Consider the following 27,292-nt stretch of genomic DNA (forward strand, 5'->3'; position numbering starts at 1 on the left):
AAATTAGAAAAAGGTTATGTTTTTTGAGAGGAAGACCATAGAGGGAAAGTGGGAACATGTTTTCTAATCACGTCAAATCAAGGATCATTCTATCCTCATTTACTGTCTTGTTAGGTAACTGTTGTCATTAACCTTGTTCACCTGGCCGAGGCGGCATTTGCCAGGGTTTTCCACTGTTAAGTTATGCTTTTTCTCTTCTCTGTATACAGTGCTCTTTGGAAGGAAGTGACAGTGTAAAGCCCATACCTAAGGGGTAGGAAATTATTTTTACATCTTTAAGTGGGGATCATGCATGTAAATTATTTGGAATTCTTCTTTGTAAATTATTTTTCACTTCTGCTCCATTGGTAAATTTATCAGTCATTTATTTATATTATATAGACTCAGATATTTATTTTACACTTTGGGCTATAATCCAATGGTACGTTATTTATTCTAATGCTCAAATTGTTCTAGCCGTGGCCATTGGGACTCCTTGGGGTTGACTTCAGCCTCTCTTTCACATGCCCATTGTTCTATTTTTGAAAGACTTCTTACTTTCTGGCACAACAAGATGCTCCAAGCTTATTTTGTGTGTTTCCTGCCCCAGCCTTAGAGTCAGCCATTTCACCAAAGAGCTCCAGTTCCTTTTTGGGCGGAATGACAGAAACCAAGATCTGAGCGCTGGGTGTGATTTTTGTTTACTTGGAATCTTTTCTCTTTTATGTTTCTACATAAATATTTTTCTCTCCATGTCTTAATCATCTTAAAATTAAGAATTTTTAAAGAGCTTTGAAAATGTAAAGACTAGTTTGATTAACAAGACTTGCTTCGCTCTTATTAACTATTGTTTTTAATTACTGCTACTGTTAACACTACTCCATCACTATTTGTAGAGTTTGTCACTCTCAGACATCAATTCAGAATAAAAGCTTTCTGGAGGAAAATCATAAATTATGTACGCACTTTTTCTTGCTCTGTTACTTTTCGCTAAATCACCGGCCAACAAATATGTTTCCTAGTGAATAAACAGAGCTATGTGTATATATGCATACAGGTGTTTCCCTTTAGGCTTCTTATTGGACCATATTTCTAGAAGAAGTGTGCCAGAATTGCCAGACTGTGATTCGCTTGAAAACAGCACCTGTGTGTTTTCTCCATCATCTTTACATTTCCGGGGTTTAGCTCATGCTTGACATAATCCAGAGGTTTCCTAAACATTTAGTGAATAAATTACAGAAACTCCTAGAATATGCTGAAGCCCATCATCAATAATTTAAATGTGCCTAAGATTCTTTTCTTCTTTTTATTTTTGTTGTTCTTTATTTGCTCACTTTTGCTTGGGAGAGTTTTAGTGCCACTTATTAAAAAGAATAATGGTCACTACCACTATTTTTTTTTTTTTTTTTTTGTAAAAACTGTTTTTATCCCTCTGGTAATGTTTTATCATGAACAATGATAAATTAATCAGTTGTAGGCTTCTTTTCCATTGATGAAACAAGGCTCAAACTGTTCATTTAAGAAAAAATCCTTGCCCAAAGAAATTCCATTAAACTAAAGTGTGTTTTTCCTTGATTCCCAGTAAAACATGAACTCTTTATTTGAGTTCTCTATTACATGGAAAAGTATTTCTATGTATAGTGTTGAATAAGCTATTCTTTCACTGGCTGGTATTGAATTTAATTAGAATAAAATATCTTCATGAAAATAAGGTTATAATGATATACTGTTTCATTTTAAGACCATAAGTCATCATATCCTCTAAGTGGTGGGATAATGATGCTGAAACAAAACTCTATGGAAGAAAAAGTAGTCATTTGGTGTTCAGTCTTTCTGTGGAAAATGTGCATTTTTATTCTTTATCTTCCTTATATTCCTACTTCAAATTTCCCATTTAAAAGAAGGTTCTGGTATGTATTTTATTTTAATTCTACTCTAGATTCAGTACAATTTTTATAAAATGAATTAATTTAAATATAATTGTGGAACCGAGCAGTATTGAATGAAGGTATTCAAGAGAGCACTCCTGACTTCAATATAAACACCACCACCATTTATTCATTCATTCATTCATTCATTCATTCATCCACTTATCAAAACTGCTGTGTCTGTTGCTGGGGAGGAGTAAAAATAAACTGAATAATGTAGTAGGACAGTCCTGGATGAGCAGAGGAGAGCACAGACCTGGATATGACCTGATGTCTGATTATATAAAAGTTTATATAGGGTGGCCTGCAAGGATGACATATTGACAACAAATGGGCTAGGTGAGAATGGGGAAACCCTGTAGTCTTGTCCCTGGTCATTAACTTTTTTCTTTACTCCTTTTTAAATAATAATTAATATTTACCATGTGTTTGCCCAAGTCTAGACTCTATTCTAGGGACTTCATGTGTCCTTAATTAGTGTATTTTCACAAGAGCCCATCTCAACAACTAGCATACTGACACAGACTCTGCATGGTCCAGAACAGGCATTGTAATTCCCATTTCCATTTTGCAGATGAGGAAACTGAACCCAGAGAACTTAAGTAATTTAACTTAGATCACAAAGCCCCAAGTGTCATAGCCAGGATGTAAGCCCAGGCAATATGCTCCAGAGCCCCTTCCTACTGTAATGATTATCTGCACTATTCATGATTTCTTAAGGAGAGAGGAACAGCAGGCAGAAGCTGGAGAAGTTGTTTTTACAAAGGGTTTCATGAGACAAGCAATAATAGTAAAGAAAGAAGTAGCTATAGTTAAGATGGAAGGAGTGAGAAGCACACACAGTGCTTATTAGGGTCTTCCCATGAGTCTAGGAGAGGGCACTTAGAACGGCTTATTGAGACTGATGGAGTCAGGAGCCCTGAAAGGTAGTCAGAACAACATGGATACCATTGTTCTCATCTGGAATGCTAGTCATTTCGAGATGTCCTCTGGTACCTCAAGAAGCCAAGAACTATAACAAAGGGGAAATGTGTTTTGGGAACAGGGGGATGGGTGGAGTGGAGCAAGAGAAGACGTGTAACCTAGATACTTCATTGAGACTGTTCATGAACCTGGGCATGTTGATAGAGCTTAACTGTTGGTTACTTTGATGTGGGGGACATTTTGATGGCCACGGGAAAACTGAAATCATTCTTTGGTTTTCGTTGTCTATTTTCCCAAGCGGTGCATATAACATCTCTAAACTTCACTCTGCTCTCTAGGTACACCAAGATTATATGAGATTTGTTTTCCACTCCACTAAATTAAATATGGTCTCAATGTTTATTGGTTTTTGTTACTTTTATAAATGGAAAAAATGATTTTTCCCCATAATTTAATAGAATTGAGTTAACTTCTAAGGAAATTGTACCTCCCCCAATCCATCATTAATAATAAAGTTTTACAATAGAATTATGATTTATAAATATTACTGAGGTGAAAGAGAAATGCCAGAAATTTAATCAAGCATTATTGTGTAGTCTAATCCTAAGAACGAGAAATCATACATGTAGACCAAATATTCTCCTTCCAGGTATCTTTAATTTTAAGGGAGAAATGAAGAAATTTTATGTAGCTCATTCAAGATGCAAGTAAATTCTCAGAGATGACCAGAACCATTGCCTGGAATGATAGATGGTCTTTTCTGAGATGAGTGAGCGTGGAAAACAGATTTTGTGACAATGCTTCTGACAGAGGTTCCAGCCCAGTTCTCCCATCGCTGGCCCCCCTCCATCTTAAACCATCTTTTATCAGTGGATAAGTTTTCCCAAGGGATGGAGTGAAGTGTTTTATTTTTACCATTTGCTAGTAATATAAATTGATAAAAAGAAAAAAAAAACAGAGATAAGGCTTCATCCAAATGTCTCATCAAAATGTTCCAGTCAAAACAGCAGCATCACAGTGTCTGCCTCAAAATGGCTGCATCAAAATGCCTGTCAAAACATCCCCATCAAAATGTCATGTACCCAGAGCACATGGGAGATGCTCTCTTGACACTCCAGGCATAATGGGACCAAGATCTCATAATATGTTTCCCTCTGTGCATACAGTCCCTTGAGGCTTTGAAATATCTGTATGAAAAGTATCATACAGCCTAGGTGTCAGGGAAAGGTAGGCACAGGGTGTTAGAGGAGGGAACTCCATAAGGACAAAGCTTCCTGGAAGGGAAAGAAGGGATCTGGGGAGGTGCAGAAAACAGTGGTGACTTGGAGGAGGAACAAGAAGGAAGGAGAAGGTATTCCTGGCAGAAAGCACAACATGAACAACAGACACAGGGATCAGAAACTGAACAGGATGCTCAGCCTATAGGCCTTTCGAGTTATTCACTGCCTAAACTTTATTGAGCACCTACTATGCGCTTCATTACATTGTCTCCATCATTTTAGAGAGGTCATAGTTGATCTAGTCACTATTCAATCTTTTTTCCTTCATCTCAAAAACAAGAAAATACATTGGTCATTAAACCAATTTCAAAAATCAAATTTGATTTTAGCACTATATGGTTTCTCCTCAATTTTAAACCACCTTAATCTGAGTTCAATACAGATAAATTACTTGGTTTATTTTGAAAAACATAATTATATTAGAAATATAAATACAAAAAAATTGCTAGCCAGTTAAGTTATTAAGCATTCACTTGGTGTGCCATAACTTCTGAAAATACCGGTAATTATTAAATTTTAATAATAATACTTGGAGCTCTATAGAATTGAAAATTATGCTGAAACATTTTAAACACTAGTATTAATCTTATTAAAAATAAATATTACATGTGGATTAAGTACAGATTATTTTTCTGCAACATTACTATTAATTCAAATGTTCCCATGGTAACACAGAGACATCTAACAGAATATAAAGCAGATAACTTTCAATATTTAATTCATAAATAAAAGCATATTTATAGTTGTATCAATGTTACACATCAATCCCATGTACCAGGAATGCAGAACTCTCCCTTGAACTTGTATTCTCAAAAATTTTATGTAAATATTTGAGAACTAATTTCTGACTACAGAAGTAACATATTTTTAATTGAAAAATAGATCACAAGAAAAATTAAGTTAACTGAGATAAAACCACTAAGATTTGTTTATAATCTTTTTTGTATGTTGTTTTATTGAATCAGATTATAAATTTAATTTTGTATCCTTCAATTTTTACTTCTTCCCATGTTATTGACTATTTTTTTAATTTGTTTTGTAGGTAGTAGATTTGTGGTCTCCACAATATAACCACATACTTCCTGTTTGATTTTTTTTTGTCTTGTCCACAACCAATCTAATACTTGTAATTGTGAGGTCGTACTCTATTCCTCAAAAGATATTGACTAAAATAGTGTTACATTTCTTAATGTCTTTTTTTTTTTTTACTGATTTTATCAGGTAATTTCTATCTATAAACAACCAAAATTGACTGGGGATGTTTCAGACAAATTAGCCCTCACCAAACACATTTTTTGTGTGCATCCAAAATAGAGTAATTGAGAGCTCTCGTAGGAACTAAATCTTAGGACAATTAATTTTGGGGAGAGAATTTTTGTGTTTGTATGTGTGGAGGCGGGAATTGTCTTATATTTCCACATTTAAAGTAATTTCCAGGAAGATTATAGTGTGAAATTTTAAATACTGTTTTCTACTTTGGCATATGAGGAAAAAAATGATAGCCAGAAAATGACTTGAATGTGAATATTATTCATTTTAAATATACCCATAATTCTGTTATTTTAACTTTGAAATAGTATCAAGTAGCAGATTCTATTTATACAGGATAGATACAGCCCAAGGACTGTGAAATCTGACAGACCCAATATATTGGAATACATCCTCATGGTCAGTCAGGGAAATGCCGGCATCACCTTTCGGTTGTAATGAGCAATGAGGAAAGGAAGTTTATAACGGGTTAGAGAAGAACTCAACCCAAGAGACGAGTAACACAATTGAGGACCAAGAACTTTGGGCATCAAGTTTACAAAGGTTTGGGGAAAATCTAGAAAGTCCTTTTCTTTCCCAGAAGTCTTATTTCAGCATCTCTCTGCCACCTGATCAGCAGTTTTCTCCGCACCTCAGTTTACAGAGTAAGAGAAGATGGGTGACATCTACAGTGCAAGAATCACAGTAAGATACATAAAGATCCAGCTACGTGGAGAAATAGATTCTCTCCCCATTCCATTCATTAGGTTCTATGAACTAAATGTTTATGCCCCACCCCCACCAAAATTAAAAATTCATATATCGAAACCGTTATCCTCAATGTGATAGTATTTGGAGATGGGGCCTTTGGGAGGTAATTAGGTCATGAAGGCAGAGCCCTCACATGGAATTAGTGCCCTTTTATAAGAAGAGACACTAGAGAGCTTGCCACCTCTCTCTGCTCTCTACCATATGAGAATACAGTGAGGAAACAGCCACCTGCAACCCAGAAAGTGGGCCCTCACTGGACATTGGATCTGCTGGTACCTTGATTTGGGACTTCCCATCCTCCAGAAATAAACAGAAATAAACAAATTGTTGTTTAGGCCCCCCAGCTTATGGTATTCTGTTATATCTGGCTGAATAAGACCCAGGCAATTGTCTCAGCTTGACTCAGATGCACAAACTAGTGCCCATCAGCTGTGACCAGGGTGCAGAGTCACCTTGGAAAAGCCTGGGTGCTCTGAATTCCCTCTAATCACTGGATCAGGGGCCACTCAATGCTTGTAATTTTGTCCATTGAAACCAAGTAGTTAAATAGTAGATTCTGAATTTGTGCAAAGGATGATTTTCTTTTTACTATTTTTTTCTTTTTTGAGAATTATGTTAGTAGTACACAAAATACATTTTCTTCTATCTGGCATGTAAACTTCCAGAACTTTTTCTTCGGGGGGGTCATACTGTAAGTATTGTTCTGCAATTAGTTTTTGTTTTGTCACTTTACCAGAGGTCCTGCGTATTAAAGTTTATATATTTTTTAATTAATTAATTAATTAATTTTTAGTTATAGTGACATTGGTTAATGAGATCCAATAAGTTTCAGCTGTACACTTTAACAGTAAGGCATATATATATTTACACTGTGTTTCCCTCACATAATTAGATTTCTTTCTGTCACCACATATTAGACCCCCTTTACCCTGTCTACCTCCCCCTACCCCACCCCCTACCCTCTGGTAACCGCTAGTCTATAGTCTATGTCCATGAGTCTCTGTTTGTCCTGTTCATTTGTTGCTTTTAGATTTATATCCTACATATAAGTAACATCACGTGAATTTCAACTTTTTCTGTCTGGCTTAGTTTGCTTAGCATGATTATCTCGAGGTCCATCCATATTGTTGCAAATGGCAGTATTTCATCTCTTAAAGTTTATATTTTTAATGAATTAATTTTTAGAGTTATACAAGAAATACATAAATATGTTTCCAGAGTTAAAAAATTTAGTAATACAGATCATATGGATAAAAAGGTCAAAGTTCTGTTTTACGCAACTGAATTATCATTTTTTATCTTATAAGGATCACAGTTTATAAATGTTGCTCTGCAACTTTAATTAATTCATAAATATGTATTCATTATTTAAAAATAAATTACTTAACAAAACATAGTTTAAAAATACATATGCACAGTAAAAGGAATAGGATCCCCTTTCAAAATCCTCCTACAACAATCCAACTTACTTTTTCAAAATTACTATTAACAATGTGTTATGTATCCTCTGGATTTTTTTCTATGGATTTACATATTCATATTCATAAAAAATACAGTTTGGAATTTTTTCTTTTAACATAATTGAGATCAAATTATAAAGATTAAATAGAACTTTGCTCTTTTAAATTTACAGATATTTGTTGCAGATGGTTCCACATCAGTATATATGGATTTATTAAGTTCTCCACAGCATTTTAATTTTTAGATATATTATAATTGCACTATTCCTCTATTGGTGAATATTTATTGTTTTAATTTTTCACTATTAAAAAGTGTTATGATGAATATATTTATACATATTTCTTTGTGTTCATATGAGGATATTTATTCTATATCAAAAAATAAAAGTAAAAAAGTAATCTCTTTCTCTTGTTATAATCTGTGTTTCCCTGATCATTAGTGGGAATGGACATCTTTTTATATGTTCATTGATCATTTATATTTCTTCTTTAAATTGTCTACTCATATATATTCTTTTTTTCTCTTGGGTTTTTTACCTTATTTTTAAAAATCAATTTGTCAGGAAAATTTATTCATCTACCATTATCTATTTGCAAACATTTCCAAGATTCAACTTTGTTCATGGTGCTTTTATCATATGAAGTTTTAATTTTTAAGCAGTCAGTGCTTATATTCTTTTCCTTTATGATTTCTAGATATTGTATATTGTTTAGGAAGTTTTTTACCACACTGACTATAAAAAATTCCCTAATATAAATACATTGATATATTTTTTAAAGGTTTAACTTTTAAAACAAATTAGAAGTATTTGTGTACGTCTGTGTTGTTAGTTGGGAGCTAACTTTTTTTCCTAAATGAATAGCCAATTATCAATTATGAAATTGACAAATGTTTACCAATTGTTTTAAAAATCTGCCTTTCCTATCATTTAAATCACCATATATAATCGATATGTTTCCAGATCTTATTTTCTATCTATCCTTTTCTATTCTTTTTACAATACTACACTATTTTATTACCATAACTTTATATTTTAATGTGCAATTGTTCTTTTTTTCAACTTTTCCTGACATTCTTGTACATTTTCTCTTTCAGATATATTTAAATATATTCTAGTCAAGTTTTACAAGGCATCTTTTTGGATGTCTTTCCTACTTTCTTGCTGTCCTCTGTAAGAATTTTTAATGAAATTGTATTGGATGTAGAGACAAATATGGAAAAATTATATAGAAGCATTGAAAAAACTCACCTGTAAAACCATCTAGGACTAGTGCCTTTCTAGTTCTAGATTCTTTCTGATCTTTGACTCCTTCTGATCTCTTCTATGGTTATTGCCCTCTCCGGGTTGTCTACTTCCTCTTCAGTCAAAAGCAAACATGTATATTTTCTAGAAAACCATTCCTTTCATCTAGATTTATATAAAATAGCCTTCCTTATTTGTTGTTCATGTTGGTAACTTTGTCTTTTCACTTTTTTCTTAATTAGATATGACAAAGTTTGTTGACTAGTATCTAGGAAGTTGAATCATGTTGCTTTACTTCCCCAACTGGCCCATTCTCCAAAAAGAAGACTTACTTGTATACTGTGTGAAGTTGGCAGGGCATTCTGACTGTCACATTTTATTCTAGGCAGGAAGAAGTCAGAGAGGTGGTGACCTCCCTACATCCTGTTGCCAAAATTCGAGGTGGATCCCATTAGTGTCTTTACACATGCTCCTTTTTTTCTTCCCTCTGTGTCTGTGGTAGAGTTCTAAGGGAGTCACCCCAGATCTGCTCAGCATCTCCAAGGCAGGCTGATTCTCTGAGGAGCCCTCAACCTCTTGTGGTAGATTATTTACCCTTCGTAGAGAATTATCCTGATTTTATCCGGAGGCAAACACTACTAATCCCTGCCATTCAGAATAAGTGGGAAGGGAGAGAGGAAGAAGGTGCCCAACTAGCCTAACTATTTCAAGAATGTGTTGACTCTAAGCTTGGAAAAATCACTGAAATTCCTTCAACACTGTAAAAATTTCCCTTCCTCGTTTTAGCCTGAGGTTTTCTCTAACCTTGTTTCTTCATCGACTTGAATCCATTTTGTTTCTATTTATCTTCCTAAAAACTTTAATTTTCTGGGCATTCTTTCTCATTTTCCAGCACTGGTATAGATTTATTCTTGAGAAACAGAGAAACAAAACCTTTTCTGTCATTTCCTAAAGAGGCTGGAATTGAGAAAGAATGTATACATGTGCACTCTTCTACCATTTTTAGTCTGTCTCTTCTTTAAATTTGTTTACCCTGAACTAAAGAGGATAATCCAAATAAGTAAATAGCTTGATGAACAAAATAAGAACTGAATTAGTCAACCTTGTTATGCTCTCATGTCACTCTGCATTTCATCTATTGTTTCATAGTTAAATCTATGTAGTCATTTAAGAGATTACATTCCTGCGAGGACAAGGATGGTGTTCCTCTTACATGCTATGTGTATCTCAGGTGTGCCACATTGCCGCAATCACAGTGAGAATTCCATAAACACTGGTTAAATGAAATTATTTTACGTACAAACCAAAAGCGCAAAAATTCAATAACAGGACCTCTGGAGAATTTGGGTGCAAATTCATACAGATAGTGATAAGGCTAAGACCGGGACCAGGCTAATTTTTCCTGGAATTCTCTTTCCACTGATTTTTCTCAGGCTGTTTGCTTTGTCAATGCCTTTCTTCCAATCATCACTTAAACAAAGGCAAGTGAAAAGAAGTCTGACTGTAGTTGACAATGGCAGAAATTGCAATCCTGTCTAACAACCAATGTAAACATGACTTCTTACATTAGCACTTCAGAACATAGTTTGAATGGCTTCACCACTTCTTTGCTATTGTGTCCCTATCAGAGGACACTGAAATGCTCTTTGATTATGTTTTAAACTTTGTTAGCATTTCTTGCCTTTAGTGTCTTTGCAAAGGAAAAGATGTTGCTTAAACTGTGGAGTGAGGTGATATGGATTGGTAAAGTGGGTATGTGTATAGGGCTTGTTTGTTTGTTGTTTTAAAATTTAACGTGATTTAGGAAGAACTGTGAATTGGCCAGCCAGAGGTTTCTTAGAATAAAATTTTTTCTCTCCGGAGGACAAAATGGTTCCTTTCCATTTTGTTCAAGCAACATAATAACCATGGGTCTTTGAACCTAATAGCTAAATTGTGGTGATCACACATGATCTTTCTAAAATATACTTTGATGTTAATCCATTTGTTCACCAACATCTTATCATAAGTAAATAGATGTTATTTTTCTAGCCAGTGATTATTCTGCATATATACCTAATGTGGATGATAGGCTGAGCTTAGCAAAAATATTTCTGTTGGCTTTTGCTGTAATTTATGTTTTCTTTCTCTTTTGTAATGGAAACTATAGACATAAATTTGTGAGTTAGCAGTTTGTGGTTAACTTTTTCTTTTTTATAGAATAATATGAAGGTGATTATTATCACAGAATGGTAATTAATGGATTATTACCACATCACATCATATAGATAAGGCCCTACTGAGATTGTTTATGAAAAGGCTTATTATCTTATGATTTAAATTTTAATTGATATGTACAGTAAATTCCTCTTACTATTATAAGGAATCTAGAATGTTTTCAGGTTTCAGATTCTGATGACATGAAATATATTTACCTCATATTAAGTAAATAGTTGCCAGTAATTTTTAAATTATTTTTAAGAATTGGCTTTCACTAGTCCCTATTTAGAATGGTTGTACCTGAAGAAAATGAACTATTTTTTAAGTAGATACGTAATTCCAGTCTAATAGGAAAATACTACTGCAGAAAACAGAAAAATCTACCAAAATGTCTCAAGTCAAGCTTGTCAAAATAGCCTAATATCGTGAAATCATGGGCTGTCTACAGATAAAAATTACCTTGAAGATCTTTTAGTCTCATTTTACATGTATAATTGTTGGGGATTTTTTCATGACCCTTCAATATAAGGAAAAATAATATCTCTTAATTTTTCCAAATCAAATAAAATTTTGCTAAACCCTCAACCTGTTAGGATTGTTGAAAATCTACTCTTTGTTACTTAGAATGGTGGCCCCTTCCTTGATTCAGGGTCACAAACCATCCAGGGAACTCTGGAGGAAATCTGCTGGCCTTCTATTAAGGTCCCCGTGTTGGTTAATTGTCAACTTGGCCAAGCTATGGCACCCAGTTGTTTGATTAAGCATCAGTCTAGATATTGCTGTGAAGGTGTTTCTTAGGCATGATTAATATTTAAACCAGTAGACTTTGAGTAAAGCAGATCATGCTCCATGATGTGGGTGGGCCTCATCCAAATAGTTGAAGACCATAAGAGTTAAAACTGAAGTTTCCCAAAAAAGAAGCAGAGGAATTCTGTCTGAGTTTCTAGCCTGCAGATTTCTGACTCAAAATTACAACATCAACTCTTCCCTGAATTCCTAGGGTGCTGACATGCTCCACAAATGTCAAACTTATCAGCCTACAATCATACGAGTACAAATGTATTCACTCTGTTTCTCTGGAAAACCCTGGTTAATACCTGATTTAATAACCCCTTGAGATGTTTGCTGACCATGTGTTGCATCCGAAGCTGAATAATTCGGCTGTTCTTGACATCCTCTCCTTTTACTGTGCCCCTTGTCACCAAGATGCTTGCTTTGGTCCTCAAAGTAGTAACCCTTACTGTTCAGTCCCAGGACTCCACATGCTAACCAATTAGAAGGGCATGTAGTGGCAGAGTACTAGTCTATGCCACACTGGGGTCTCCTATTTTCTCTTCTATTTTCTCAGCCTTTGCAAATCCAGCTCTGTCCCAGGGGTGAGTCATTTCCCAACCACTGCCTTCATGTCCAAACATCGGAACTCATCTTTTCTCATTCACCTCAACTCCCACACCTTGGGCAAAACCAACTACCTCCTATCAAAGATCTGAGTGGAATTATATTTAGGAAGGCTTCTAAAACATAGAAAAGCTATTTATTTCTTCTTGGGCAACAGACTCAGAGCACAAAAAGTTTGGCATTAAATACTAAAAAATTACCCTTTTATTCCTTTGATTATTCTACATCAGTGAAAATAGACATGAACTAATGTCCCATTAAAGTACCCTGCTTTGTATGTAAGACGCCAAGACTTAGGGAAGTTAAGTGGCTTCCTCAAGTTTCCCAGAACACTCGTAAAAAGAATAAGATGCTATCTGATGCCAGAACCTTCCCCTGCACCTTCACCTTATATATGGCTATAAATTGCTGCATATTTGTGCACAGATTCATGGAGATCCCAGTGTTTAAACTGCTTTGCTACTTCAATACGAAATGGCAGGTTGGAATTTGATGCCTAAATGGATCACAGTGTTTGTGGCTATTGGCAGCCACAGCTTCCTCCAGATAATTCAGCCACAGGCTTTGAGAAGAAGAGGGTTCCCTACTGAAATGTAACATAGTCCAAGCTTGAAATGCACTGGGTACCACCTGGCACCAGTGATTAGAAAGTTCTACAAAGTGTAACTTTACTTTCTCTTCTCTTGATGAATAATCCCTCGGCAATATATTTACTTATTTTTTTTTTTATTTTTTTTTTTTAAGTTTAGCAGCTCAGTGGAAAGACAATGCAAAATGGGGCTTCCGGCTGCAGCATTGTAACTTGGGCTCTCGTATCAATCTCATGGGCTTATTATGTAAGCTTATTTCTTCTGTTGATACAGGAGCAAAAAAGGCTGACGTGTGACTTTTTTTCCTGTTGCATTCGGTTGTCCAAACGTACTCAGACATTCAACAGTTGACGAGTAGCCAGCCATTTGGTCTTTCAGCCAAGAAGACTGTGGCTGGGAATTGCTTGAGAAAATATCTGCTTTTGATCAAAATAAAATTAAAACTGTAAACCAATATGGTTCATTGCTTATAATAAGCCTTGTCTCTTAGGGTCATAAAAATACTGTCAGCTTCATGTGTCACCAGCTCTTTCTCCCTCCTCTCTCTCTTTCTCTTGCTTTTGCTATTGCTTCTCATAATATATCTATTTTGGTAGCTAATGGTTTCTATAATCTGGCTGTATTCTTTAGTGATCTGCTTTCTATAGAGGTTGTCATATCATGTCCTTGAATTTTTTTTTTTTTTTTATGTACATCTAATTCTAAAAGAAGAGCATGTGTGTGTGTATATAATCAGACAGCTGAAGGACAAGTTGTTTGAAATTAGAGTATGTCTTCCCGGCCTGGTACCACTAAAATATCTAGAACTTAAAATAACATATTTTATATTATGAATTAGTACTCCAATAGAATTATTTTCAAAATAGGTTCTTTGTAGGGACACCCTCAATTTTCAGATGAGGACAGTGAAATTTAGAGACATTTTTAACACAGACAAATAAAGCCTAGAATTAAAACTCCTTTGTCTTAAGCCAAGTCTATTACTCATTTTTCTTTCCAAACCATAAAGAAAATGGTGGGGATCTCAATGATCTGAAGAATTTCCCAGCTATAGTGATCTCAAACACCATTTGCTTGCAATGACTCTCAAATACTCCAGATCAGAAGTAAAGGTTATTTTTCCAGAACGATTATATAGTTTTTCTCCAGAAAATTAAAAGAATGTGTTCTAAATCATTATTTACAATAGAGCCAAATATAAACACATACCTTTTTTTTTTATAAGCCCTGTTCTAATCTTTAGTAAGACAAAACAAAAGCCTCTCAAAAACTAGGTTAATAATAACTAACCCTAATGCAGTACTCATGATGTTCTAAGTATTCATCTGAGGGCTTTATGTGCACTAATTCACCAAAGCCTAACAACAACTCTATGATGTGGGTTCTTTCTTTAAATACCCATTTTACAGATGAGGAAAATATATAACTTATACCAGGTTTATAAACAGATTGCAAGCAGTAGAGCTAGAATTTGAACTTTGGTGACCTGGTTTTAGAGTCTGCACAATCTGCTTCTTAGAGTAATTGGAATAGGCGACCCCAAGGGAATGGTCACAGGTTCTAATCTGGCAGAAATAAGTTTTGGAGCAATCCTGAGGTCTCCATGCCTGGCTGATATAAAATTTGTAGAAGTTTTAAAAATAACTTCTACAAATCAAAACTTAAGAAAATATAAAGGCAAATAGCACAATAGTATTTTAACAGTGTAACAGGGACATATATATACTATATAAACAATTCTTCAAAATCAATAAAAAGGCAGACAGAAAAAGTTGAAAACCACATGATTTCACTTATATGTGCGATATAAGCCTAAAAACAACAAACGAATAAGACACACAAACAGAGACTCATAGACAGGGACAATAGGCTAGTGGTTACCCAGAGGGTTGGGGGGAAGGGGAAGGGGAGAGGTAGATGGGGTAAAAGGGGTCAAATATGTGGTGACAGAAAGTAATTTAACTATGGGAGCTGAACACACAAGGTAAATATATATATATGTCTTACTGTTAAAATGTGCAGCTGAAACTTAGCGGATTTTATTAACCAATGTCTCCATAAAATAATTAATTAATTAATTTTTAAAAATCAATAAAAAAGATGAAAAACACCAATATAAAAATGAATAAATAATATAAAGTCAGTCACAAATACGGACCTTATTTAGATTTTGATTCCAATAAACAAAAAATATATAAAGGTATAAGACAACTGGAAATTAGAACACTTGATATTTGCTAGTCAAAAAAATTATGGTGTAATTTTTAAGTATGATTAATAGTATTGTGGATGTGTTTTTTAGAAAGAGTCATTACTTTTTAAAGATACATTCTGAGACTTTTACAGATGAAATTGTATGATGTCTGAGATTTGCTTTAAAATATCATGGGCTGGGTGAGCGAGTTGTCAGTATAACTGAAGTAAGATCAGCTGTGAGCTGATAATAAAGACATGCGGGACTCCTTATTCTACCAACTTTTGTGTAATGTTGATAATTCTCCATATCAAGAAAAATATATAAAGTATACTACTGTTTATAAAAATGATAACAATATTTAAAACACATTCACATGGATACCTGAATGCATGAGTTTTGTGTGTGTGTGTGTAAAGCTTATCTCTGCGGGGAGAGGACAAGAATGTGATCAGGGAGGGTCCATGGGTACATCTACTGTCCCACTATTTTTTATTTCTTAAACTGGGTGAAGCAGAAAGTGCTGATTAAGATATTATTCCTTATTTAATTTTGTGGATATTTGTTATCCTTTTATATTTAAAAATTTTTTAACTATTCTGTCTCTAATTTTTTTAAGTACAAAAACATATTTTTAACCAAAGAAAAAGTAAAGCTGACCAGTAGCTATTGGGAAAAATATTTAAACTTGTTTTTGCTAAAGGATATATAAATTTAGATAATACAATTTTTAATCAAATAGAAAAAAAATGAACATTATCATAATCATCATTGGCTAAGAGTGAATTCTCACTCTTACACACTGCTAGAAATAAAATTTCTTTCGAATTTTCAAACAACTTAATATACCAATCAAGACACAGTAATTCAGTTCTAAGTGTTTATTCTATAGATATAACCAAAGAGAAACACAAAGATTTTTTTTTTATTAAAGAATGTTTATTGCAATTATGTTTTACAGGAAAATTGAAAACTTCCCAGTAGGAATCTAGTTAGATATATGATGGCATATTCATATAATAGAATTCTATGTAGGAATGAAAATTTGTGATTTTTAATGACGTGAAAAACATGCAGGACACAGTATTAAATTTTAAAAAGCAAGAAAAGACTGTGCATTATAGCATGATCCCACTTTCATAAACAACAGACTCTGAGTGTGGATGTAGTGGAAAGGATGGCATCAGTTTGAGATTAAGTGTCACCTTCTGAGATGTAAGCAAGTCTGGACAGGACTAAGGAATCAATAAGTGGCCTTCTGGGCTTCTTTTAGTTCACTTGGGGAATGAAGGACCCTCCTAGAAAATAACTCATTCTGAGCAAACAAGATGTTGCAGAAAACAAATTTGACTATGGGACAGAGTCTCAGAGTGAGAGGTTGCCGTAATTCTAACTCCAGAAGTGTCTGCCTTGTATCTGCCCATGGACATAGGCCTGGTTTTAGGAGACAGGGGTCTATATGCAGAGGTAGAAAAAGCTGATTAAGTAGAAGGCTTGTAAAACATGGACCACCAGCACTGTTCTTAGTCTGCCTATAATAGAATTGAAATACAAAATCCAAAAGGAGGCTTTCTTTGCTGCTGTTCTGTTTGGCCTGAACCCAGCTCAGAGCTTTGCGGTCTTCAGTGTGTCAGGGCAGTTCTAAAAAGTAAAAGGGAGCAGACCTTGCAGAACCAGCACTGGAGACTGGGGCCTGCCATATGAGAGCTGCCTGGGCTGGTACCCAGCCACCTGTATGTTACCTCCTAGAAACAATGGAAGCACACTGGGAGCTGGGCAGATTTTCCAGGGGGTTGATGTCCTGCACTTTTACAAGAAACAAAACAGAGGTGATGCTGTTTAAAGTAACCCTGTATTTAAGTCCATACTGAGGTGGCTTGAGGAAACTGAGATTATACACATATATATATAGCTATCCAGAAAAACAATCAAAGAAAATAAACTAAAATATTATTAGTACTAATCATTATAGACAATTTCAAGCTCCCTCTTTTGTATGTGGGTTGTGGTGGTGTCAATGGAAGATTAAACATTTCTATCACTGAGATTCAGATATGACGGGGCATGCTTGAAGAACATTATGGTGGATGTTCTATGGTGAGTGTGGTGAAACTTCCAGGTTTCCATCTCAGTGAAGATCTGAGGATTCCTCCAAGAAATTTTACTCCAAAGAAAAAGAAAGAATATTTTATTTTATTTTCTCTCTGTCATAAGGAAAATATGAAATGTGATAGCTCCATTCCCTTTTAGGTCAAATATTCTATATAATTTTATAATTCTGTGACAATATTTGTAGATTCATGATTAAATATCTTTGATTCACCTAGGAATATGAACGTATAAGTAACTTTTATTATACATGTTATGTTTTACTCACAAAATTTTATTTACTTCCTGGTGGAATTCACAAAATAGTTGTGGAGACCATCGATTTAAATGCATGCATATAGGGAATCCAACAGCTAAAACAGTCTATAATAATGTAAAAACAATAAGAGAATTTATTTAAATTGTTTCTGTGTTAGTCTTTTCAATCCTTTATATATATGACAGAGGCTCTGTATTTTAGCTATTATTTTATTAAGCTGTTTTGTATATCTCAGGTAAACTGGGATATGAAAATAATGCTTTTGCACATATCAGGGAACCAAGCCTGACTCAACAAGCAGTTTCACATAAAAATATCTGATAATTGAATAAAGGTCCTACAGGCAGAAGACGAACCTTATCATAAGTTAGGAAATTTGAAAAAGGTAATTTGAAGATGATACTAATAACATATATTTGAAAGCTATAAAGTAATACATTAAGTATATATAAAATACTCACAGTCTTTGTCCAGGGGAGTACCACATTAAGAATCTTTACTAGCTGAGATTTTTAACTTTTAGAATGTCTATTGATTATGGAAGAACTGGCCTTTCAATATTTTCAACTAGCATCAATATTTCATGATTAATATGACAATTATGTTTGTTTGGGTAAATAGCCTTTATCATATTTCAGTAAATTTTTAAATTTCTGTTTTACATTTAGCCTTACGAAGTGCTTGATCAAAACATATTTAGCACCTATAATATATTTACAGCTTTCCTATTGATGTAGTGATTATATTGAAAGATTTCCTGGTTTTGAATCATTCACACATTCCTGGAACAAACTTCTTGGTTGTGTAGCATTTTTAATATACTGCTGTTCCATTTGTTAATTATTTATAAAATTGGCCTCTATATTTGTTAGTAAATTTTGCCTATATGATTTTTTTTTTAAGGGTGAGGCAACCTTTGGTTGACCTCATAGATTGCAAGACCTTGTCAGCTTACAATTCCCTATTTTTTTATTTTTTATGCATACAGCACCTGGTCTTCGTAGGTGGTCTCCCATCCAAGTACTAATCATTCCCGACCCTGCTTAGCTTCCAAGATCAGATGGGATCGGGCTTGTTCAGGGTAGCATGGCTGTAGACTGGCCTTAATGATTTTTATTCTTGTTGCTCTACTATCTGTATTAGGTATTGGCATTAAGCTTAAATTAGTTTCGTAAAATGAACTAAAGTGCTTTGCTCTTTTCCATATAAGTTGGCAGTTAAAATGAGTATTTTCGAATGATAATACTAAAATAAGTATTAAGTATATTAAATAATATTAACAATATTAAGTAACATTAATGCTAAAATAAACATTAGTTTAAAATAAGATTAATATTATCTGTTTTTTAAATGTTACTATCAGTTCAAAATCAATATAGACCTTATGCTTTTTTAAATAATTGTTTTGTCATCTTTCTAAATGCTGAGAGGGCTTTTTTCTGTTCAAGTTTCTATTTCTTCTTGGCCCAAAGTGGTAGATGTATTAGTCAGAATAGACTATGCTCGGCTTCAGAAACAAAACACTAAATATCAAAAACTTAATACAATAAAAGTTTTTCTTGCTCACATCATAGTCTGAAATAGATCGGAGAGCCATCTTCCAGCCTGTAGCTTTACCATCAAAACTATGAGTCTTCTAAAATAATCATATAAGAGCACTACAGGAATGAGCAAGATATTTTTAGGTGTTGGGACTTAAAAGTGGTTTATATCACCTGTATTCTTACTCCTTTTGCCAGATCTCAGTCTCATGGTCTCAGTCTAAAAACAAGAAGTCTCTGTATACATGAAGAAAAAATAGGAAGTAAAATAGCATCTCTCTGACATAGTTATTACATTTTGCCAGGAAATCATTTAGTTTTTACAGATTTTCAAATTTGCTACCATAGAATTGTACGTAATGTTCTTTTATAATCATTTTAATTGTGTATATATATCTTTAATTATATCTTCTTTGTCAACTTTAATTTTGTATATTTATTTTATCTCTTTTTTCCTTATCTAGGCTTATCTGATACTCATTTGTTGGTCTTTACCCCCTCGCCCCCGAAAAGCAAGCTTTTTCAAAATTTATTATTTCTTGATATCACAGATAATTATTGATATCACAGATAATTATGACATTAAAGATAATTACTGAGCACTATTCTAAGTATGTGAATTATTTATGGCTATAAAGAAAAGATATTTGCTGCTCCCATGGAACTTGTAATTCTCTAGCTTTCTTTGCATCTATTTTTTTTATAATTAAAAAATATTTATCTTTTCTATTTATCTTTATTTTTATTTTTAATAAAAACTATAAAATGTATTCTCATTTTAACTGTGTTCCATAAGTTTTGGTATTAAGGGTTCTTATTTTCTTTTTAGAACATTTTTTGTCCTTTGGTTTTGATTTCCTCTTTGATTTAGGATTTTTTTAAATAGCATACTTTCACTTCCAAGAAGTTAAGATTTTTGATGATTATTTTTTATCTTTATGTTAATTATTATCAGAAAATGTAGTCTGTAAAATACCTACTTTTTAGAATTTATTATCTTCTTTGTGGACAAGAACAAGATTAATTTTTACCTGTGTTTCATGCAGCTAATCAGAGAATATATGTTCTCTGATGTAAGATGTTTTTACAGCTTGTTGATTATTAAAATAATCTATGCTCTTATCGTTTATCTACTTGAGCTATCAAATTTTGGAAGAGGTATATTAAATTCTTCTACTATATTTCTTTAAAGATTTGGCTGTACTTATAGAAACTGTTTATGTATTCGAAGGCTATGTTGTTTTGTGCATAAAATTTAATGCATAAATTATGGAGAAAACTTTCCTGAGTCTGGGTGAATCATATCTCTCACCATTAAATAATGTCTCTGTTATGTTTAAAGTTTTTGGTCTTGTTCCTAACTGATTTTTCACTCTTGCATTCTGTTTATATTTACTTCATATATCTTTGCTCACATCTTTATTTTCAACTTTTCTTTGCAAATTTATTTTAGATAAGTTTTATTTTTGTTATTTTTTAATATGACCATGATAAAAAAAATTAGTAAGAATCGATATGCTTTTATTTTATTCTATCCATTATGCTATATGTTTTCTTTACATTTTACTATCTTGTTATTATTGTTTTCTCTATTATCTATTCTGCCCATGTCAAATTTTTCTTCATTGCTTTTTCAAATTTGGTAATTTAGAATTTTTTCTCTCTTTAAACTCAGCTGGTTGTTAAACCTAGAGTTAAATCTATGCCTATCTATTGTAACATCATAATATAACAACAACTATATTTAATTCTATATACTTTATTTGTTCATTTCTCTCTTCCTCATACCTGAGAATTAGAATGTTTTTACTACCTCACTCTATCACATGTTGTGTTCTTTCCGTCTTGTAAATTTTTATCCTTGAATTTCAGGAATTTCAATATAATAATCGAACTCCCTCTAAGCAGTAAGTGGGGACACTCATAGAACTCATCTCATTTGTTCCCTTTTTTTCAGTGATCACCATTGTCACACATATATTGTCTGGGTTTCCAGTTATTTAATGAGGGTGGGTAAATTTAGTGGCTCTAATTCCAACATGGCTAGAAGTGAAAGCGTGCCTTTTTTAAAAGTAATCTTTCCTAAAATTTGGTAAAATCTGTTAATTTGTACACTTGAGTCTCTTGCTACTCAGGGAAATTTTATCTCATAATTTAATTTTTAGTTCCAATTTGCCTCCTTCTGAGTTCCAGAAGGAGTCCCACATGTTGAATTAATCCCTTGTTGAGTTTCCTGGATCTGTCCTCCTATTTTTCTTTCCCTCATTAATTCCACCTCTTAGCATTTTGCTTTGGGTTTTGATACATTTTCCCAGTAGATTTTCCACACTACTAATTTGCTTCTTCACAGTAAATATACCCCATGGTGAGTTGTTTGCCTGATTGTGGTGTTGGGTTTCTACACCACCCATGCAGGTACTGCTGCAAGATTCAAGGAGCAGTGAGAAACCACCCAATGATGTGAGACAGAGCAGAAAGTTTCTGTCACAGCAAAGTGGCAAAACAACACCTTTCTAGGCAATGAAGAATAAAAAAGAAACTTTGGATGGCTGTCATTTTTGAGGCATTAACTCATTTCTGAAATTCCATGGTATACAGACTTGTGGGGTAAGTAAAGCTTTCAATTGTATACTCTGGATGAGCTAAGAAAACATCGAATGGTTCTAAATAAAGAACAAATAAGTGCTGTGGGGTAATATAAGTATTCCAAAGTAAGCCCAAAGCTGGTCCAGTTATAGAGATAGCAAGGGATAAAAGTGTCAGGAAAGATTTTATTTGGGGGGAAGGAGTCAGTGGAAGATTTTCAATTAAAATGACAAAATTTATTCACAATAGCACAAAAGTAGAAACAACCCAAGTGCCTACTACCATCAGATGAATAACTAAACAAAATGTGGCATATATGCACACTAGTATATTATTCAGCCTTAAAAAGAAAATTCTGACACATGCTGCAACACAGATGAACCTTGAAAACATTATACTAAGTGAAGAAGCCAGAAACAAAAAGACAACTATTATGTGATTCCACTTATACAAGCTACCTAGTATAGTGAAATTGGTAAAGACAGGAAGTAGCATAGTGGTTACCAGGGCTGGAAAGAGGGGGAATGAGGAATTATTGTTTGATAGGTATAGAGTTTCGGTGTAGGATGATGAAAAATTTTGGAGATAGTTGATAGTGATTGGGTGCACAACAGTGTGAATGTACTTAATGTCACTGAACGATACACCTAAAAGTAATTTAAATGGTAAATTTTGTTATATATTTACATATACATACACATATACATTTTTTAGGGAATATATGGGAACTCCCTTCTGCTAAATTTTGCTGTGAACTTGAAACTACTATAAAAATAAAATCTATTTTTAAAAACACAAGTTATCTAAAATTTAGGTTATGGCGGCAAAGGGTATATAGATGAGGACCACAAAGGACAGAAATATGTGTAGGAAGAAGCCTAGGCATTTCAAAACAATTAACGGGAAAAAGAAAGAAAGGAAAGAAGGAAGGAAGGAAGGAAGGAAGGAAGGAAGGAAGGAAGGAAGGAAGGAAGGAAGGAAGGAAGGAAGGAAGGAAGGAAGGAAGGAAGAAAGAAAGAAAGAAAGAAAGGTAGTTATGCAATTATACAGTCATTCAAGGCTATTTTCCTCATGCTCCCCCCCACTTACCACCACTCTTAGCATGATATCTACCCACTTAACAAAATTTTAAGTGCACAATACAGTATAGTTAACTATAAGTACTATGTTGTATAGCAGATCTCTGGAACTCATTCATCTTATATGAGAAAGACTTAAACCCACTAAACACCAATTCCTGTTTATCCCCACCCCTCAGCCCCTGTCAACCACCTTTCTACTTTCTGCTTATGGGTTTCATTATTTTAGGTACCTCATGTAAGTGGAATCATGCAATATTTGTCCTTCTATGATTGGCTTATTTCACTTAGCTATTACCAAAAAAGCAAAAGTGTTATTAAGAATGTGGAGAAACTGAAACCCTTGTACACTATCAGTGAGAATGTAAAATGGTGCAAAAACTATGGAAACAATATAGAGACTTCTCAAAACATTAAAAATACCTGGGTATCTACCCAAAATAATTGAAATTGGGATCTGAAAGAGATATCTGCACTCCCATGTATATTGCAGCACTAGTCACATTAAGCAAGATATGGAAACAGCACAACTGTCCATCGACAGAAGAATGGATAAAGAAAATGTGAGATATATATATATGTGTATATATATACACACACACACACACACACACACACACACACACACGTATATACATACACAATGAAATATTATTCAGCTATAAAAAAAAATTCTGCTACATGCAACAATGTGGATGAACCTGGAGAACATTATTATAAGTGAACTAAGTATGTCTTAACCATTAGGCCTCTGCACAATTAATTCTAAACAGCATCAGGCATTGATAATTCTAATATCTGTATAAGCAGAACTCTACTGGGTGAGAGCAAAGAAAAAGGTTATCTCTCTGCCCTTCTCTTCCTTTGAATCTGTTCTTGGCTTTTTCTGTCATTTGCAGATAATGAACTCAAGTCATGTTTAGTCATCAGAGCAAATGAATTTTCGGTTAGCAAAATGTGCATTTCAGTTTCCAAGCTTTATTTAAAATTAGAGCTGCTCACAACTACAGCCCGAGACCTCTGGGTCACGGAGGCTGGGAGTGAAGAGAGGTAGAAGAGGAAAGGAATAGAAAAGATCCTGCTAGACTGGCTGTGATATAATCAGGCCATGGTACCCATGTGTGGGACAGAGTCTTCCCCTGTCTTAGTCCATTTAGAGTCCTATAACCAAATATCGCAGGTAGAGTAGCTTATAAACAACAGAAATGTATTGCTCACATTTCTGGAGGCTAAAAATCTGAGATCAGCGTGCCAGTATGGTCAGATGAGGGCCCTTTTTCAGGTTGCAGACTTCTTGCTGTACCCTCACATAAAGAAAAGACCTTAAGGAGCCCTCTGGGAGTCTCTATTGTAAGGATACTAATTCTATTCATGAGCACTCCATCCTTATGCCTTAAGCATCTCCCAAATGTCCTCTCTCCTAATACTATCACTTTTGGCATTGGAATTTCAACATATGAATTGGGGAGGGACACAAACATCTAAACCATAATATCTTCTAATGGGGTGATTTCCTGGATTCCTTGAGGACACTCCTTACTGAAAGCCTCCCTCCGCAGTTGGCCAGATACAGGCAAAGCTTCTAATCTTTCAGGCTACATTTACTTCATCACTTAGCCTCAGCACATCACCAAAACTCCCTTCCAGGTAATGCTGAACCTGATTCAACAAGAATCTAAGCCAGCTTCCCCTCACGTGGCCTAAATCTAGTCCACCAGGAACCACTCATGACTCTTTATCCACCATTGCTAACAAAGTAGTTTGTTTCCAGTACAACTCTTTACTTCTCTTGCTCTGCCAACTTCAGCTGCTCTAGATACAGCTTCTTCACTGGTATTCATGCCCCTAACTTTAGGAAGCGATGGTGGATGTTCCAGCTTGGTTTGAGGTGAGGGGAGAATGACAAGGCACCATCTTCCCCTCTCACAAGGTATGATCAGGGAAACCCCAAAGTTTACAACAACACTCTCTTAAGGAAATTCTCTCTCTGTCTCTCTCTGTCTCTGTCTCTGTCTCTGTCTCTGTCTCTGTCTCTCTCTCTCTCTCTCTCTCTCTCTCTCTCTCTCATCTTTAACTTCAATAAGTTTACGTTTATTGGGTAATGGGAGAGGGGCTTAAGTAATTAGTTTTTATAGGGGAGGTCAGGCACTTCCCCTTAGAATATCAGAGATTTCAAAAACCACTGTTTCGTTGTTGGTCTTTGTTACCTCAGCTAAAACTAAGACTACTAAAAAGAAATCTCATTAGCACCAATTCTCTCCACATGAAGTTGAATGTTTTAGTTTATATTGTTTTAAAAATGACCCAGGTAATATATTTTAAATTATGTTACTAACATTGCTACCTTCCCACTCTCTCCATAGGTTTTGTGGCTTAGTAAATGTCTGAAAATTTAGAAAAGTGACAGGAGAATGCTAATTATCTTGCTGCAAAAGAACAAAAACAAAAACCTCTTTCTCTCTAGCTTGACAAATCATTTAAGAACTCTCTCCACTGTGTGAGTAAGAACAAATGTTGTATTAGTAAATACAACCATAAAACATAATTAAATCTTCCTTAGCTAGCATTTTGAATGAACCACTCTGCTAAATTGAATTTTCAGGTTAAGTAGCAACCCATTTCTGTTTCAATACCTGTCTTTAAATATCTTCCTTAAATTCCTTGGCTGCCTTAAATTCCTTTTGGAAACAGTATATAAATGAAATCAAATTAAATAGATTTTTCCACCTTAATATGGTTTATAGGAAACATAAATTAGTATTTGAGAATTATAGAAAATATCATAATCTTTGTGCTTCTGGCCTTCCTCCTCTGACTTTATTACACACTCACACTGCACAGGAAAGTAAAAGAGTAGGACAAGGGGAAGACTCATACCTGAGCAACTAGGAATAAAGGCAAATGCTTTGTCTCAAGCAGGTGCTTCTTTGTATGTGAGAATGTGGAGAACCCAATTTGGAAAAGGGACGCGGGTTCCACACACCTGGACGATACCTGGTTGGGGAAACTGGCAGAATAGTATTCTGCCCAAAACTGCCAATTTGTTTGTTCTCCTATGTTCTTTTATTGCACTATTTCACACAATTAGCCAGGTTTTTAAGTCTTCAATCAAAGATTTTGGCAAAAGGTGCCTGAGGTGAACAATTTTTTTCTTTTTTTTTTTTTATTCTTTCTTTTTTTTTTTTTTGGTAATGCCTATTGAAGAGATTTTTGCAGTGTGGCTACAAGGGAGAAGAAAAGTGATTTTAAGAGACTAACAGAAAGGAAAGGAAGTTTTATAGATTGGGAAGTAAAAAGAGGCCTGTGGGTCCTTGGAAGTTTCTCAGGGGTGGTGAATGTCTAAAGAAAGGTGGCTGCACAGGAGCAGCTGTGATTAGGGAGAAGGGATTCCAAGCATGGTTTTCTAGCTTAGGACAAGATGCCCATACTTCCATCATGATAAAAGTAGAACTTTAAACAGAATGGGACCATATGAACAGGAATAATTAATATCTTGAACAAAAACCAATATAGTCTGATGACTAGAAGGGTCACCTGAGACTCTAGAACCTTTGTACAACTTAGGGTGTGAGAGTGCGTGGACAGGAAACAAGACACTGTGGTGAATAAACCTAGTAAGATAGGTGTTTGCAGTTTGAATTAAGTAGATTTAGAGAACTATGATATTTGTTGCATATTGAGTATGTGGTTTAAGATTCCTTTGATCAATATCTCTAAGGTCAATGAGTTCAGTATCCACAGTTGCTTTTATCCATCATTGAATTCTCTAGCCAAATGCTTGGCATTTGGAAGATATGTAGTAAAATAGAAATACTCAGACTCTCCATGAACATCTAACATGTATGGCACTGAATAAAATATCTATTAATTTTTCATTTATCTTATCTCTAAAATGTTGAAAAGAACTTTTACCTTAGAGGCTATTGTGGGAATTAAATGAAAAACAAATGGTCATCAGATTGACCAAGTGAGATTCTTTCCAGTAACTCTACACTTTTCTTTGAGGCTTTGCAGTGCTTACCTGGACTATGGCCCTCTTTGAAGGCTTCACAGTTACAGTAAAATCTCATAAGTTGTGAGAGCTGAATTTGTCTGCCTTTTTCTAGGCTTCCTCTTAAAGCCATGACTGCAGGCAAGATTCTGAGGTGGATGCCAATGACAAAGATGGCCATCTACATGTGTAAATGACTAGATAGCTAATTGGCAGTCTATAAGGCACTAGATCTACCCCCAGCAGGGGCATCTTATGCTGGATAGTGACTAAGTCAGCTCTATCTTAGAAATTTTAAGTATGAAATACTAAAGTCAACTGTTAATAGTAGAGACAGACGTTTATCCATTCATTTATTCAACAAACACTTCTTGAGATTCTACTATTTTCCAAATATTCTTCTAAATGATGAGAATGTAGCCAGTGAACAAAATAAATCAATTTCCCGCTCGCCTAGTACTCATATTCTGATGGAAGAGACAAACGTGTACTATATTTATTTGATTTGAAGA

General features: G+C 34.4%; 1 pseudogene; it reads right to left on the reverse strand.

Moving 5' to 3' along the window:
• Nucleotides 1–18,562: 18,562 nt before the first annotated feature.
• LOC112474334 lies at nt 18,563–18,681 on the reverse strand (annotated as a pseudogene).
• Nucleotides 18,682–27,292: the final 8,611 nt, after the last annotated feature.

Source organism: Pteropus alecto, unplaced genomic scaffold, assembly GCF_000325575.1.
Source record: "Pteropus alecto unplaced genomic scaffold, ASM32557v1 scaffold79, whole genome shotgun sequence".
In the NCBI taxonomy this organism is placed as follows: domain Eukaryota; kingdom Metazoa; phylum Chordata; class Mammalia; order Chiroptera; family Pteropodidae; genus Pteropus; species Pteropus alecto.